At 34.8% G+C, this 16584-nt stretch overlaps 1 protein-coding gene across 1 annotated transcript in view; it reads right to left on the bottom strand.

The window, feature by feature from the left end:
• Window positions 1–16584, bottom strand: part of LOC106719288 (formin-like protein) — a 60025-nt gene that overhangs the window by 42630 nt on the left and 811 nt on the right. The window lies entirely within an intron of this gene.

A 16584-nucleotide genomic window follows, 5' to 3' on the forward strand; every position in this document is an offset into this window, starting at 1 on the left:
CATCAGACGAAACGCGGAATTGCTTCCACTTCACGTCTGTCTTCTGTTTGGTCGTGATATTTTACCGGTCGACCCGGCCCATTGGTGCACCCAACAAAAATTGTTGTTACGGGATCTACCACTGAGAAATTTTAACAATTTCATTACTAATCACATACATTTCCTTTCTTATTTCATTACCAATGATTCATAAATTTAATAATACTGATAATGTTCAACAGAAATACTACGGTTTCGTAGAACAATACGAGTAAATAATAGATAATGTTCACTCATTGATAGCTTGCAATGACGTATCTCGTAAGGAAAACTAATAACTACAACTACATATTTACTAATAAACAAAAGAATATAAGAGTCAAACACTGTTCTAAAATTAAAAGCAGAAAGTAATCTAACTTTATTCACCACTAGCTGTCACCCGCGACTCGTTCCGCGCGGAATTAAAAAAAGAAACGTAATATATGTGTTCTTTCAGACTATGTTCTACATCTGTGACAAACATTCCCATCTATCTATATATATAAAAGAAAGTCGTGTTAGTTACACTATTTATAACTCAAGAACGGCTGAATCGATTTGACTGAAAATTGGTGGGCAGGTAGCTTAGAACCAGGAAACGGACATAGGATAATTTTTACCCCGTTTTCTATTTTTTATTCCGGGCGGACGGAGTCGCAGGTAAAAGCTAGTATATATATCTATATATATAAAAGAAAGTTGTGTTAGTTACACCATTTATAACTCAAGAACGGCTGAATCGATTTGACTGAAAATCGGTGTGCAGGTAGCTTAGAACCAGGAAACGGACATAGGATAATTTTTACTCCGTTTTCTATTTTTTATTCCACGCTGACGGAGTCGCGGGTAAAAGCTAGTTTATAATATTAGTAAGAATTAGTAAGATATCCCAACTTCTGTCAGTTATTCTAGTGACGTAACTCCTAGATCGGTCTATACCTATGGACTATCACGCAGATGTCCAGCATGACAGATCATCGTCTCGCACGATGGCTGATCCACGTGACACATCGGCGGCTACCGTCACGCTACACTCGTCCACCACAATAGCAGCGTGTTGCAATTGGAAAGCTAATATTGTTGTAATCACCCGTACACAATGGACTTTATTCACCATCGCTACAACGATCGAACAAAAATGCGTACATTTGAAAATAATGGAGAGTTAAAACAAACAAAAAAATAGTACATTTTGAAAAATTTTGAACAAAGCAGCCAAAAATCGTCTACATTGTGTATGTACTTCCCTTTGTTTATGTCATGTGTGGCTTTCGTTAGGTTTTAGTAAAATCAATCTAGCTTATGTACAATAATGTACATAATTACAATTATTCGGTCTTTTGCAAGCCGTCGGTTTAAAGGTTTACCCTAATTTATTTAAATAATTTCACTTTATTAGGGTCCCAGCGGAAGTAATGAGGGGCTTGAATAAACAAACATGTATTAAGTTATGGTAATTTAATGCAAGGAAGCGTGCGCGGGGACCAGAGCTATTGATAAGGAAATATGACCGGGCCCTAACTGTCGACCCTTTTTGAATTAACTTAAAAAAAATCATGAAAAATTGACAAAGTTAGTATATTTTTAGAATATCAAAAAAAAAAGTCAACGGCAAACTTGCTAACTTAACATTGCGTGAAGGTCACAGCAGTTCTGAGCGATGTTAAAAGAACATAGAAGAAGGATAGAATGGCCAATCAATTCTGTAAACTGACCACAAAATCAACATCTAAAGTTTAATCACCTCTTTTACTTACAATAAACAAATGACTGTTCAATCAGTTAAGATATCCAGTGTCACAACGACCTCTGACCGATCTATTAAAATACCACGATAGTGTGATGACATTTTACTAAAGAAAACAGTAAAACATACCGTAATAATCAAACTGTGATCTTCCTTCTGGCACTAACAGTTGGTTTCTCAGACCAAATACCTCTTTTAAAACACATTGTTATGTTTTATACAGAGATTTCGGTTTTAAAAACCCACGGTAAGTGGTACGACCCACGTAAGTATAAATATTAGTGATGCAACGGATGTCTGTTTCCGTTTCCGCAAGTGCGGAAGTTCCGCATGCTTTTCAACATCTGTTTCTGTTTCTGTTTCCGCAACTTTTATAACGGAGATAAAACGGAACTTTACGACGGCTGAGAAATCCAAATGCGCGGCGCGAGACGCGCAGTCCGTGCGCGGCCTTTCGGCACTTGTCGCATTTGTTTGTTCACGTACTTTTTTTGTGAATTTAAGCGCGTAATATTTTCTGCTGCTGTTTGAAACAATCAGTTTCTCTTGCTGGAGTAAACTGTCTAGTTGTTGTCCATATAAAATTTGACAACTGGCAAAATGTGACTATTTCATACTTACGAGTTATTAAATGTACTTTTGAATAAGTGATAACCATGTAATATATCATCATCAGCTCACTATACATCCCCACTGAGGGGCTCGGAGCCTACCCCAAATTAGGGGTGACTAGGCCATAGTCAACCACGCTGGCCCAGAGCGGGTTGACTACACACATATCATTTTATTTTTTCTCAGATATGTGCAGGCAGCATCACTATGTTTTCCTTCACCGTAAGAACGTCGGATAAATGTACATATGTAAATCGAAAAACACATTGGTACATGGCGGGATTCGAACCCAGCCCCTGCAGATTGCAAGTCAAGTGCCACGAGCCACCGACGCCTAATAATTATATTATATCTTTTTCTAATGTAGATTTGCGGTATTTGATACTTAACACATTCACTGTTTACAAAATAAAAAAGGTAACAGCTGGGAGCCAAAACTTTTTATGGTGAATTTTTATTTTAGTATCTGGGAATGTTTGAACATATAGATAAATTAATAATGTTATTATAATTATTTAAATAAAAAAAACACCTTTATTGCATTTGAGCACTAGGGACCATCATTTTGAGCGCTAGGGATGGCAATGGTTTAGTTCACTAATATGTAGATATTTGTTCCACGATCCCATTTCTGTGTACTAATATGTTACAAGATTTTGACAAAGTCAAGTTTTTCATCAAATTCCAGAATATTGAGTAAAACATGTAAGGATACTAATCAAAACAAGCTTTTATCTTCATGGTTCAAGATCTTGTAACATTTCATACACACACACGTATACACACACACCAATACATACACACACATACAGGACATACATATATTTAAAAAATATACATACATAACAAAGTTCAGACTTAGCTTCATGTGATACAAGATATTTGTATGTTTGCCTCCGTACGAACGTGGTACTAATCACTATAACACTGTAAGAATGAAACTAATACTCTTTTTCGTTTCGCTTCAAACGCCGGCGGCTTACTACTACTACAAAGTGAACGGGCCCCTCGCTCGGATCCGAGGGGGAGGCGCCGCTACTAATAGATCCACTCGGATCCGAGTGGTCAGCAGTGAATGTTATATTAATAAAGAAATATATTTGTAAAATGGTTTTAATATTTAAAAGCCTCCGTTTATCAACACGTATTTTAACTTATTGCAGCACAGTAAAAATACATACATTGAAGGCTAAAGGACACCGATATCAAATGCCTTAATAAATTAAAAACGAATACAAACTGTTTTTACCAAAAGAAAAAATATTTGTAAATATGTTTTTTTTCATATTATTTACACTTCTGTTTCCGCATCCGCTTCCGTTTCCGTTTCTGCTAAAATTTATTTTTGACATCTGTTTCCGTTTCTGGTTCCGCTAAGACACTTCCGTTGCATCACTAATAAATATACATTCATATCACATAAGACTGAACATACGGACTTTGTATAAACACATTTCTGTTTTACAATGGCGTGTCACAGCATTATAATGACACGATGGGTCACCCTAGCTGCTTTGAAATGATACATATAAATTAAATCATAATTATATGGAAATTATACGCTTAAAACAAATCCTAGACTACTGAGATTAGCGTAAATAAATAAAACGTAATAATAATGTATTCATAATTCATTCATCATCAGCTGACTATACGTCACCACTGAGGAGCTCGGAGCCTACTCCAAGTTAGGGGTGACTAGGCTATAGAGCGGGTTGGTTGACTTCACACATATCTTTGAATTTCTTCTCTGATATGTGCAGGTTGCATCGCGATGTTTTCCCTAACTGTAAGAAGTCGTCGTGAGCGTCGGTGGCTACTTATTACGTTTTTTAATGCCGCGCAGACGGAGTCGCGGGAGACGGCTAGTGTAACTATAATTCTAATAACAACATGCTGCAAGCTTTTACTTGTGATAAATAGCTTTAGATCTCGGACAGACCGCCTGCGGCTATTGTTTACAATTACTGAAGCCATGTACGGTCGAGATCGCTGATAAGCTCTTTAAATTACATACATACATTTTGTTTACAAAGAGAGTTGAAACACGTCAAAAAGAAGTAAGCAAAGATCTTAGGATTTTTAAATTTTCGGCGTCTCTCGATCACAATAAAATGACATACAGACAGAATAATAATGACGTTTAAAAGACACAATTATCAATATCTAAATTTCCTCTCACTCTCTATGAAAAAAAACTTTTTTTTTTTCTTTTGGTAATGAAAACTCACGGTATTATGTTGTAAGTCCAGAAATAAAGTATTTAAATTGATCAATTAAAGCTTTTGAATCGAGTTTCGTATGTTTACCAACGCGTACGAAGGACGTCTGTTTTTTGCAATCGTCCATATAAGGAGCGTCAGCGGTGGCAGTGGTCACGATGTCCATTTACAGCAACTTGGCGACGAGAGTACAAATGCCAGCAGTGTATGTACCTACTCTACTTTCGAGGACGTGCAAGAAAGTCGATCATGAATCCCTACCCGCCACTTGCACTCACAAGTGTTCAACAAATGCTGACATATTTTTATCCTTTTTACATGTAACAAATGTACTTGCATGTTGTTCTTAAATTTAAGTATCGATTTTACATATTTGAAAATAGTTTAAGCTGAAACTTATTAAATTTATGGGTTAAATATATAAGGTATGGATCCTGAAATATATACTTATCGTAATATAAATTCGACTCGTATTAATTTTATTTAGGTGGAGCTTTACTTAACAAGAAAAAAAATAGAAAACTTTCACGACTAAACTTTTTCAAACAAGCTAAAATATCACTATATTTATTTTTAAAAAAAAGTTTTATGTAACCAGATTGTAAATTGCTCTTTTTTTTTCTTTGCAAAATAACCCAAGGATTAATAGCGCGATCGCAATCTGAAACACGATGAGAATATAGAAGTTGAAAAAGCATTGGAACGCGTTGTGAATACAAGATAACAAGCGGGCTTGTTCGCTGGGAATGCTTTGAGCTTTGGAGTTTGACTGCATAACGCACGCCGCGATGCAAGAATGGGAGGAAGCAGCAGTAAAGGTGACGACACACTGATTACCTCTAACTAAAACTTTTCCGAGAAGTCTCCTCTCATTCTTTTAGCGATACTTCTAGTATAATGTCTGTCGGTTTTAGTTTCAATGTCCAAGTGTTAAATTTTATGTCAAATGTGTATTAATTTATTTATGTCAAGAAATATCCAGGTTATATTTATGCCCTCGGTCAGTTCGATAGTGTGTAAAGGTCTTAAGATTGTATCGGGGCTGGGCATGGGCAGCACATGTGCGGGTGACGTCATTCCGTCAGTCAGCTGGTCCTGTAATCGTGTAGCGGCTCATTGTGCGCTGCTGCTTAGTACGGATCAAAATAGACAACAAACTGTGTACGGACTACTTTTGTTTGGTATATTACAAACTAAATGCGGTATGGTAGATGGCGCTTGAAAATCTTAAAGAAACTTGCAAGAATTACTGATTGGCTATTAAAATTCCTGCCAAGTCAATATAGTCTGATATTATGTAAATATCGATTTGTGTCAATCCCACAGACGTATGTAACTGTTAGGGTTTTGTTATTGTATTCATCCGCTAGTGAAATTACACCCAAGACATTTATAACTCGCTAAGAAATTTAGGTGACATTTAGTGCAAAAAAATGACACAATTATGCACGAAGCATGAAAAGTCGTGACTGCTAACAGCCCCTTCCCCTGCGCCCTTCCCCTGCGCCCTTCCGCCTAACTACCCATAACCACGTTGTCGGTTCAACTTTCACGGGGAAAATGCTGTGCTATTATTGCATAAGCTAACTACTTTTTAACAATGACTAATGCCTTTGACTTTTAACTTTTTCTAACAAAGTTATTGAGCATATCTTATCATAAAGATTTGACGATTGTTTAAGATGCTAAATACTTGAAAAGATAAAATAATTCGTTATTATCAGTCAAGTTAGTAAAGAAATGACATTATAAATTATACAACTTTCCCAATTTTCTTTACGCAAACAAAACAAAAAATCTTTAAGTGATACCACATTTACTTAGGTAAGTTTGTTTTATTAGATAACGCTTACATAAGTAAACATACAAAACATCTACGTAGTTAAATTGAACAATGTTCAACTAGCATTAGACCTTTGCCGCAAATCACTTTAACAAACACAATAACAATCAGCCTAAAATCGAACCCGTTACGTACATAACCAATCAAAGGGGCCCCAATCAGCCGTAACCAAATCATACGGTCATCTGGGTCCCCCTAATCATATCCGAACATGCGGACAAGTCAACGACCCGTCTTAAACGAACAACTTATTGTACGGTATAAAAAACTTTTAACGTCATGACACCGTGTACATATGTACACATTATTACCGCTTATTTATGTTGTTTGTGATGGATGTACATTCGAAATGAAAATTCTATCAATGTTAAATTGCACATAATATTAATTAAGAAATAAAATTGTGTACAATGTAACAGCTTGTGTTTTAACGATGACGACTTATAGTTAAATAAAATTCTATGACATAGTACTCGGAAATAATGTTACTTACAAGTACTGTCAGAGACAAACATGTTTACCTCCTCATTTTTTTTAAACTATACCGTTGACTTTTTTTGTCAACGGTAAAACATCTCAATAATCCATTCATCTACCGACATGTAATAATATTTTAATAGACAATTATATTTCGTAGTTTGCGTAACTACAATGCATGTAATCGGTCGCTCTTCGTAATTCCTCCATCAAAGCGGATCACATCGCTTTTGATCAACACGGACAACATTTCTCACCGTCACGCTTCTCGATTACCATCAAAAGCAACTTAATTTATTATATTTACGCTGCATAATACTGCGTAACGATTTTTTTTTCAAATAACAGAGATTCTTTAGAAGTCACCATAATAAAGTGTAACCGTGAAATTCCACTACCAAAAATACTTGTATTAAAACAAATTGTTATCTTTCTTTTTTTTTAAGATTAAGAAGGTTACGAATATGTTTTATACAAGTGATTCGATTGGAAATTAACTTTAAAACTTACTGTTACATTCATACATCTAGAATGATTGCTCGCAAAGTACAAACATCAAAGACGTATTGTCGGTCAAGATGAAAGGAAAAAGCAAATGCATTTCCGCTTGTCGGTAACCGTGTGGACGCATCAAGAGCTCATCAATAACACATGGTAGCGGGAACTGATCGAGGTCTATAATAATATTATTTTGCATGGTACGCTGAAAGCCGTCTTGTGGGAAATGTGAATTTAATGCAATTACAAAGTGATTGTAGACTAATGGAGATTTAACATCGTCTACAAATTTCATCGGACAATGTCGATGTTACAGAAATTGACATAGTGATACTTGCCATGACAATACTGTTATTTTGAAGTATTCAATGCGATTGTGTAAACAATTCTAATACTTCACACTTCTAAGGTTTTTTTTACTTTTTAATAGTCTGTAAAAAGACTGTAATCAACGTGAAATTAGGTATAAATATTTAGCAATCATAAAACAACGGTAGAGGTAGGCCTAGGTAAAGATGGATGGATTGCGTGAAAGGTGACATGATCAAGAAGGGGGTGACAATGGAGATGACGGAACGGACGGAAATCTGGTGCACCAACCCTACGTAAGTGGGACAAGGTCAAGGAGATGATGATGATGATTTAGCAATCATAAAACTACAACAAAGAGATGGCGAATTGATATTTCTTTGATTACCTAAACCATTCAAGAAGGCTATCCAAATTCCTTTCACTATAAGAACAGCCTTGCTCGTCTTCGTTGAATATAGCATATTAATGTTTCCGTAAGCAGTGTGCAATTATGTAGGATATTAAGAATGGCCTAGAACATAACCTTCGCACGACCCAGGCCGTCACGCCGACTGACTCCGGCCAGTGTTACTTACCGTTCTACTCAGATCAGATTCACTACTTAATTGCTGTGGGAAAATCTTCACAGTCTAGTGTCATTTTTTCCAAGACGTACAAAGAACATTGTAAATGTAATTTATCCATTTGTTACTTTATACGGCAAAAATAGATGCTTTTTTATTCAGTAATTTTATGGGTGATGTTATAAAGTATATAAAAAGCACCAACAGTAAAAAAACAGTAAATTCATTGGCTAGAAATTTTAGCAACAAAGTTCTTTGACATTTGTTAACACACTTTAGTATAGGTAGAAAAAAATTGCAATAGTATTGAAAGAAGTTTACAATATTTTATAACGAGACAACACTAAAATGCCGCTATGCCTACCAACATTAATTAGAAGAAATAAATTTCAAGCGACAAGATTCTCAATTACACGGCGATTTCTTACGCCACATTAACAATGTCTACCTGACTAGTAAATTACTTATACTTACTGAGCAACCAGTCTGAACTAATCCGCTAATTAACTGTCACCAGGAGCATTAATACGGAACTTCTGCGCCATATAAATATCACGTTTGTAGCATTTATAATCTATTTTTAGGAATACAAAATGTTTTACTATTTATAAATGTTCAAAGAGAAGGTTAAAGATAATAATAATAAAAAAACTTGAGAGGTGTCAAGGGACACCCGGATGGAACGAAGTTCCTTTCGATTAATTAGTGAAGGAACCAATGTTTATTCTATGAATAAAAAACTGAAGTCTTCACAAGAAGTACATTTTATTTCTATGAATTTTCGTTATATATTGTCACGTCGTTGCCATGGTGAAGTAGCGCTCATTCGTCGTTAACATACTTACTATAGCAAAAAGTGTCGTGACAACTTTTCGTAAGAATTTTTTCCGTCTAGCCCCCTTTCACAACGCGCGATAAGGAACTTCCTTCCAATAAACTTTTTATTGCCATTGAAATTAACAAAATTTTAAAACACAAAGATTTACAATATTCAGTCAAGGCAAAAGTGGGTGGCTCAGCTTTGCCAACACCGGTCAGGATACAGTGTCGAGCTGGTTTTCAGCCACCCCCTCATCCCAGGATGATAAAGGGAGAATAAATAGTCGATGGTCGCTGTACACTAGTATAAAAAAAAGATGTATTCTTTTTCGTTATACTTCTAATAGGCATTTACTTATTATCGTGTATCATTTGCGCTGATTTATTCCTTACAAATAAAATAATCAAATTTATACAACCAACGCGTAACATTAGGTAGTACTAAACAGTAAATGGTATAAACAATCTATATTTTAATTAATTTGCATATTTCCTGCACAAAAACTGGTCAATTACAAATAGCCTTGTGGCTGATAGTCAATAATTAAAGAAGTATACTTCGCCCACTCTAATGTTCAATGCACGCACATACAACGGAAGAAATCTATTGCGTTAGCATGAAGTAACATTAATGATAAAATCATACTAATATTATAAATTTGAATGTTTGTATGGATGAATGTTTGTTAAAAGGTATCTTCAAAACGGCTGCATGGATCACGATGAAATTTTAAATAGATGTAGAACATTGCCTAGAACACATAAGCTAAAAATTTTATATTTTAATGCTGCACGGACGGAGTCGCTAGAGACAGCTAATATTTCATAGAAACTTTATAGACCTATCTCCCGATTATCTCTAGTGCAGAAGTAATTATTATGTTCCTTAGAAAACAGCTTAGAAACTCATAAAAGGTATACAAAAAGGTTTTGATCAAAAGGATTCCTCTAAATCAAAACAAATACTTTGTACTTATCAATAAAACTCTCATTAAAATACTTTTACGTGACGTACAAGGCATGCCTTTTAAGTTCTGTCGTTTCAATATTTCCCGGCAATTTTGAATTTTGAACTGTTTTATATTCGAGTGTGTTTACATTTTGAATCTTAAAACAGTTGAAAGTATTAAGATTAATGCTATTGTTTAGTCACAGCGTCGATTTGAATCTGCCAGGTAACTTATGAAAATGAATCTTTCTAAGGAAACGTTTCGTGCAATAATTTTCTACAACTTTAAAAGACGCCTGACACGGCTTCAGTGTTTTGAAGAGCTAACATCTGTGTTCAGTGATGAAGCCCCATGTCTGCGGACTGTCGAACGCTGGTATTTAGAATTCCAGCGTGGACATACTAGTCTTAGTGAAAAATCTCGCGAAGGACGTCCAAAATCCGACTTCACCGAAGATAACATCATTGCTGTGAGACAACTAATTCTCGAATATCGACATGTGACGTATCGAAAGATAGAGGTTCTATAAGGCATCTCAGGGACAACCATTCAGAAGATCTTGCATCAAGCGCTTGGTGTCAGAAAGCTAGTTTGCCGTTGGATACCGCATCTGCTTTCAGACGATCACATGGCGGCCCGCATCAGATGGTGTAAGAAAACTCTGCAAAGGTTGGACCGAGGAGAGTCAAACCACGTCTACGACATCATCAGTGGTGACGAATCTTGGATCTATGCCTACGATCCTGATTCCAAACAACAATCTACAATCTGGGTCTTTCAAGACAAGCCAAAGCCGACTAAAGTTGTTCGTTCGCGAAGCACTTTAAAGAAGATGGTGGGCCACCTTCGTTGGAAAAAAAGGCCATGTTGCGACTATTGCACTTGAAGATCGTAGAACGGTAAATGCAGAGTGGTATACCATAGTTTGTTTACCACAAGTCATCGCCGAAATGCGAAAATCTAAAAAAGCGACGCATTATCCTGCACCACGACAACGCAAGCTCACACAGCGCTCGTCAAACGATTGAGTATTTGAAGCAGGAAAAAGTAGAAATTCTTGACCATCCTCCATACAATCCTGACCTAAGCCCTAACGATTTCTTTACATTTCCTAAAATTAAGAAAAGTCTTCGTGGTCAAAGGTTCCAGCCCGGTGAAGAAGCAGTCGACGCTTTCAAGTGAGCCATTTTCAACACCCCCACTTTAGAGTGGAATAAATGTTATAATAACTGGATTCAGCGAATGGAAAAGTGTATTAAGCTACGTGGTGAATACCTTTTAAAACAATAAAAAGTACTATAAGATTCTAGTTGTGTTTTTTTCTTCAAACGACAAAACTTAAAAGGCATGCCTCGTATCCGAGCAAAAAGTTACAAATTACACAAAAAGCAGTAACGGAACGGCACTTTAGCACACACGGCTCACAGCGTACTTAAACCAATCAGCTGTGTGACTATCGCTAACTAGATCTTGTAATGTCTATTACCGTTCAATAACTTGTAACGGTCGCTTTTTTTGTCAACAATAGCGTTACATACGAGTATAAAGTGTAGATGATTGAAAATACCTTTTTTATAATTTAGCTTTTAGTTTCGACACATTTAATTACCGATATCGCTTGTAAAATTGTCAAAACTTGTCAAGACAATAGGTGAAAAGTACAAATAATAATTATTTCCAAAATCTTTTATCGTTTAAGTTATCACCGGAATAGCAATCAGAAAGAATTTAGAGCAGAAGCGTTCATTTGATTTTGATTCAAGTTACTGCGATGTACTGCGACTGCAGTTTGTTTTACTTCCCGACAGACTGCTTACAAGATCCTGATCATGTTTAAAGAACCTTTTGACTCTTCAAGTTTACCACTGCTGAATTCTTTACTACGTGCACTATGTTTGTAATCATGATGTTATAATATAAAATAAAATAGATTGTTGATAGCAGGCCGGCGGGGGCGACTCGTGCGATCGATCGGTCGCGGCGCATTCGAGCCGCATAGGTGTGGAGGAATGCAGCCGCGGCCAGTGGGTGCTCTGCGACCACACGGTGTACACACATCGCCCACAGTCAAAGACGGTCCATAAAAGTTTTATTATCAGAAATTTTTACTTTGATCTTGCATCTAGTCACTTAAGCAGTTAATAATCAGCCAAAAAATCTAAATTTAATGGCGTACGTCCCTGTCTCCATATTTTTTTAGAATTAACACAAATTAAGTGAATAAATGAAAAAATCACTTGACATAGTTTTTAGAACCTGATTTTTTTTTTAACTTAATAAGATCTCTAAAGGATTATACGATCGTAAAGAAGGAATCCTTATTATTATGGTAGAAAAGTTTTCAGTCTTGCATTTTTCATCGAAAAGTTTCTTACATCTGGGTGATAACTTGGTCACCCTATCGTGTCATACTAGTCTCGAGATTAATATAAAACCTGTGGAGCAACGCGTGGCGCAATATTACGGGAAATTAAATAGGCCTGATGCAGTCGCAGTGGGAAGTGGCCAGACTGCTGTACCTGTAGAGCTGCATAACCAAGCTATTATCCAGAGTCCCTTACAAAATACGACATAATCATTAGATTCTGCAGTAAATCTGTAAAAAAACACGAAGCTTGTAAAAAGATGGATTGGGAGAAAATAAATTATAGTAAAAAAAAAAAATATTTTTAAGCTCAAGGAGGACCACAGAAATAGCAATTTCGAAAACAATATTATCAATTTACACCACAAAAATGTAACAAAACAAAATAGCTACTAGCATTTCTATAAGATCTAATAATACAGGACAATAATTTGCAGAACAGATTCTTTTCACTACATAAAATTTTTTAATACTTTTTAACCGACTATACTTTATAATAGCTTTACTGGTTGTAACTGTACCTAAGTTTCGTATAAAATAACAGTCATTTATGATAATGTAACGAAGTTTGAAGCGCGAGTGTCTCGCACCGAAGGGGAAGCTAAATAACTTGGTAACACAATTTTTGTATGGTATACACCGTACATGACTTTACACTTTGAGTTTACATAAAGAATGTAAAAACGAATGACTAACTTTTATCACTTAACTAGAAGGTAATTCTTCTAAGATTTATGTATTTATTCAAGCTTGAATGTTTTTAATTTTACTAGGTAAATCTATCTATATATATAAAAGAAAGTTGTGTTAGTTACACCATTTATAACTCAAGAACGGCTGAATCGATTTGACTGAAAATTGGTGGGCACGTAGCTTAGAACCAGGAATAGGACATAGGATAATTTCTACCCCGTTTTCTATTTTTTATTCCGCGCGGACGGCTTGGGCATATTAATAAAGTCAAATATCCAACGAAAACATATTATACTAGCTTTTTCCCGCGACTCCGTCCGCGCGGAATAATAAAAAAAAAAATAGAAAACGGGGTAAAAATTATCCTATGTCCGTTTCCTGGTTCTTAGCTACCTGCCCACCAATTTTCAGTCAAATCGATTCAGCCGTTCTTGAGTTATAAATAGTGTAACTAACACGACTTTCTTTTATATATATAGATGTATTAAGAGGGCTCATGAAAGATGTAATTCTGTACGTTGCATGGGCCGATGTCTCTCTCGTTTTTAGCTACTCGTTAAATAATTGTCCAAATTTATTTATTTGAGTCAAGGACCCTATATTGACCCTATCGCAAGAGGCCGGATCGCTGGGCGGTGACGCACGGACGGTCGCACACAGCAATTTACTCATTAAACCCACGACCTTGACGAGATGTCAGTTTTCCTGTTTTCCCAACTATAACCCATGTTTAATTTAAACACTTACGTATTTGTTATGTATTCATAAGTATTGCTTAGGAGGAAAATTTTGATAGACTATTTATGGTAATAAGATACTTTGTATAATACAAGAAAAAGACTGAACATTATTTTATGATAATTTACCTGGGACGTGAGTCATCACACAGGGATATTACGCTAGTTTGCACACAAGTCCCCTGCCATGAGGGGAAAAACAATAAACTTATTTTTTTTATATAATAAGTAAAGACTGTACTGTAGTAAAATATGCATAACATGGGGTAATGCTGCATTTCCTCTGGTGTCGCAAACACTGTCCACATTAGCATCACTATCATGTTTAAAAATTATTCACTATCAGAAGAGGATTGTGTGGGTATTTTATCTGTTGGTATGTGGTCTTATATCCTTAAATTATCACTATGTCATGATTTTGTATGGAGGCATATCTTACTAATATTATAAATGTGAATGTTTAGATCAGGGATCCCCAAACTATTTTAAACAAGTGACCCCCTTTTCCAAAATAAACTGTTACCACAGACCCCCATGGCAAAATTACCTACTTAAGATCAATTATTATTATTATTCATTCTGACTTAGTTCAATAGAAGAAGACTGAGTGAGAATTAGCAATGCTTTAAGTTCAATATCGACCCCAGGAGGTCGATATCGACCCCTTTGGGAATCCCTAGGTTTAGATGGATGGATGGATGTTTGTTTGAAAGTATCTCCAAAACGGGTCAACGGATCTTAATGAAATTTGGCACAGATGTAGAACATAATCTGGAAGAACACATAGGCTACTAATTAAGTTTGTTTTTAACTCCGCATTGACGGAGTCGCGGGCGACAGTTAATAATATGTAGTAAACATAATAAATGACAAAACATTAATAATACGGAAACAGAAAATATAAAAATTAATTGATATGAAAGGTTCTGAATGATAATCTAATAAGACTATATATTTTTGTTATTTAATTTTGATACTTTTACATATTTTATTGTTGAAAAGTTTAGTTTTAATTTTGAAACATATTTAATTTCACTGCACATAAATATCAAAGATGCTAATAACATAAAAGAAAATCCAATAGTAATTATCAAACACTGGTGGTGTAAACAATAAAAAAAATGTTGCACAATTATTCACACTATATATGGATGTTACGGCGCCATTATGAGTAATTATCGACATTTTTATAGATGTAGACAATATAAACAAGCAAATAAACATGACTCATTACAACTTGAATCTTAGAATTGAAGTAAACATAAACAGTGTCTATAAAATAGTCTGATTACTGAGTCATATAAATCTTACTAATATTATAAATGCGAATGTTTAGATGGATGGATGGATCTGTTTGTTTTAAGGTATCACCAGAATGGTTCAACAGATCTTGATGAATTTTGACATAGATGTAGAACGTAGTCAAGAACAAAGGCTATTAATAAAGCTTTTTTTAATTCCACGCGAATACAGTGAGTGATAACTAGTATATTATAAAACCAAACATCTTTGAATAAATTTACATTTTAATAATTTATCTGATGAGAAACACACGTCTAAAAAAGTAGTTATTGTTATGACTAATATGTTTTGATTAGTGTAAATATTATATATATACTAGCTTTTACCCGCGACTTCGTCTGCGCGGAATAAAAAAAATACACACAAGATAAAAAAGTTGCTATGTCTGTCTCCTAGTACTTAGATACCTCCCCATTAATTTTCAGTGTAATCAGTTCGACCGAGTGTAGCTAACACAACTTTCTTTTATATATATAGATTTTTTTTACATAACAGAACAATATACAAATTTCAGATATTATTTTCTCATTATACTTTGTAATAGCTTAAAAGAACACAAAGTGAACAATAACATAATATTTTAAAAATAGCCACTACACAATGTTATCAGCAATTACTACCTCATTATTCATTATACAGTAGCATTTGGGTACAAGTTACTTTAAATTTTCATGTTAAATTGTATTACATGTTATTAAGCACTTAGTATAATAAAGTTGTATTTAACATTATTTGTTTGTCAAAAACTAGTTGAATATGTTTATCAGCTTTTTGATAGCAAATTAGAGATGTAAATGTAATTTATAGTGTTTCAACAATAGAAACCAAGAAGTTTGCTTACTAATCCATAGGACAAACCTTTTTAAATCAACAAAATTTAGCATTATATACCTGAATAATTTGCATCAATGTAACTTGTTTTCTTCAATAACTTTTCTTATATAGACTTTATTTATACAGTATGTCAGAATGCCTGGAGAAAATATCCAAATATAGTATTTGAATCCTGCCTGTGTCCTAAAACATATTGTTATTTTTAATAACAATACTGACATATCTTACTAATATTATAATTGCAAAAGTTTAAATGTATGGATGGATGAATAGATGTTTGTTAGAAGGGCTCTCAATGAAATTTAGCATGGATGTTGAACATAGTCTGAAAGAATTACAAGACAGTTACCAAGAAATGCAATATCTTCCTGTCATAATTTAAAATTGAGAAACAGCTCACACAATCGGGCAGCACATATGAATAGATAGTATAACAGGATATGAAACATTTGTTTCTCTTATCAATGAAATGTGCAAGAACATTGCTACTTACATAGAAGTCTGATAACTAGGAAGTATGTTGCAATAGGAAAGGGATGCATAACCATGTCATGTCAAATTTGATGTGATAATGTCAATTTGGATGATT

The sequence above is a fragment of the Papilio machaon genome, chromosome 13, assembly GCF_912999745.1.
Source record: "Papilio machaon chromosome 13, ilPapMach1.1, whole genome shotgun sequence".
Taxonomy (NCBI): domain Eukaryota; kingdom Metazoa; phylum Arthropoda; class Insecta; order Lepidoptera; family Papilionidae; genus Papilio; species Papilio machaon.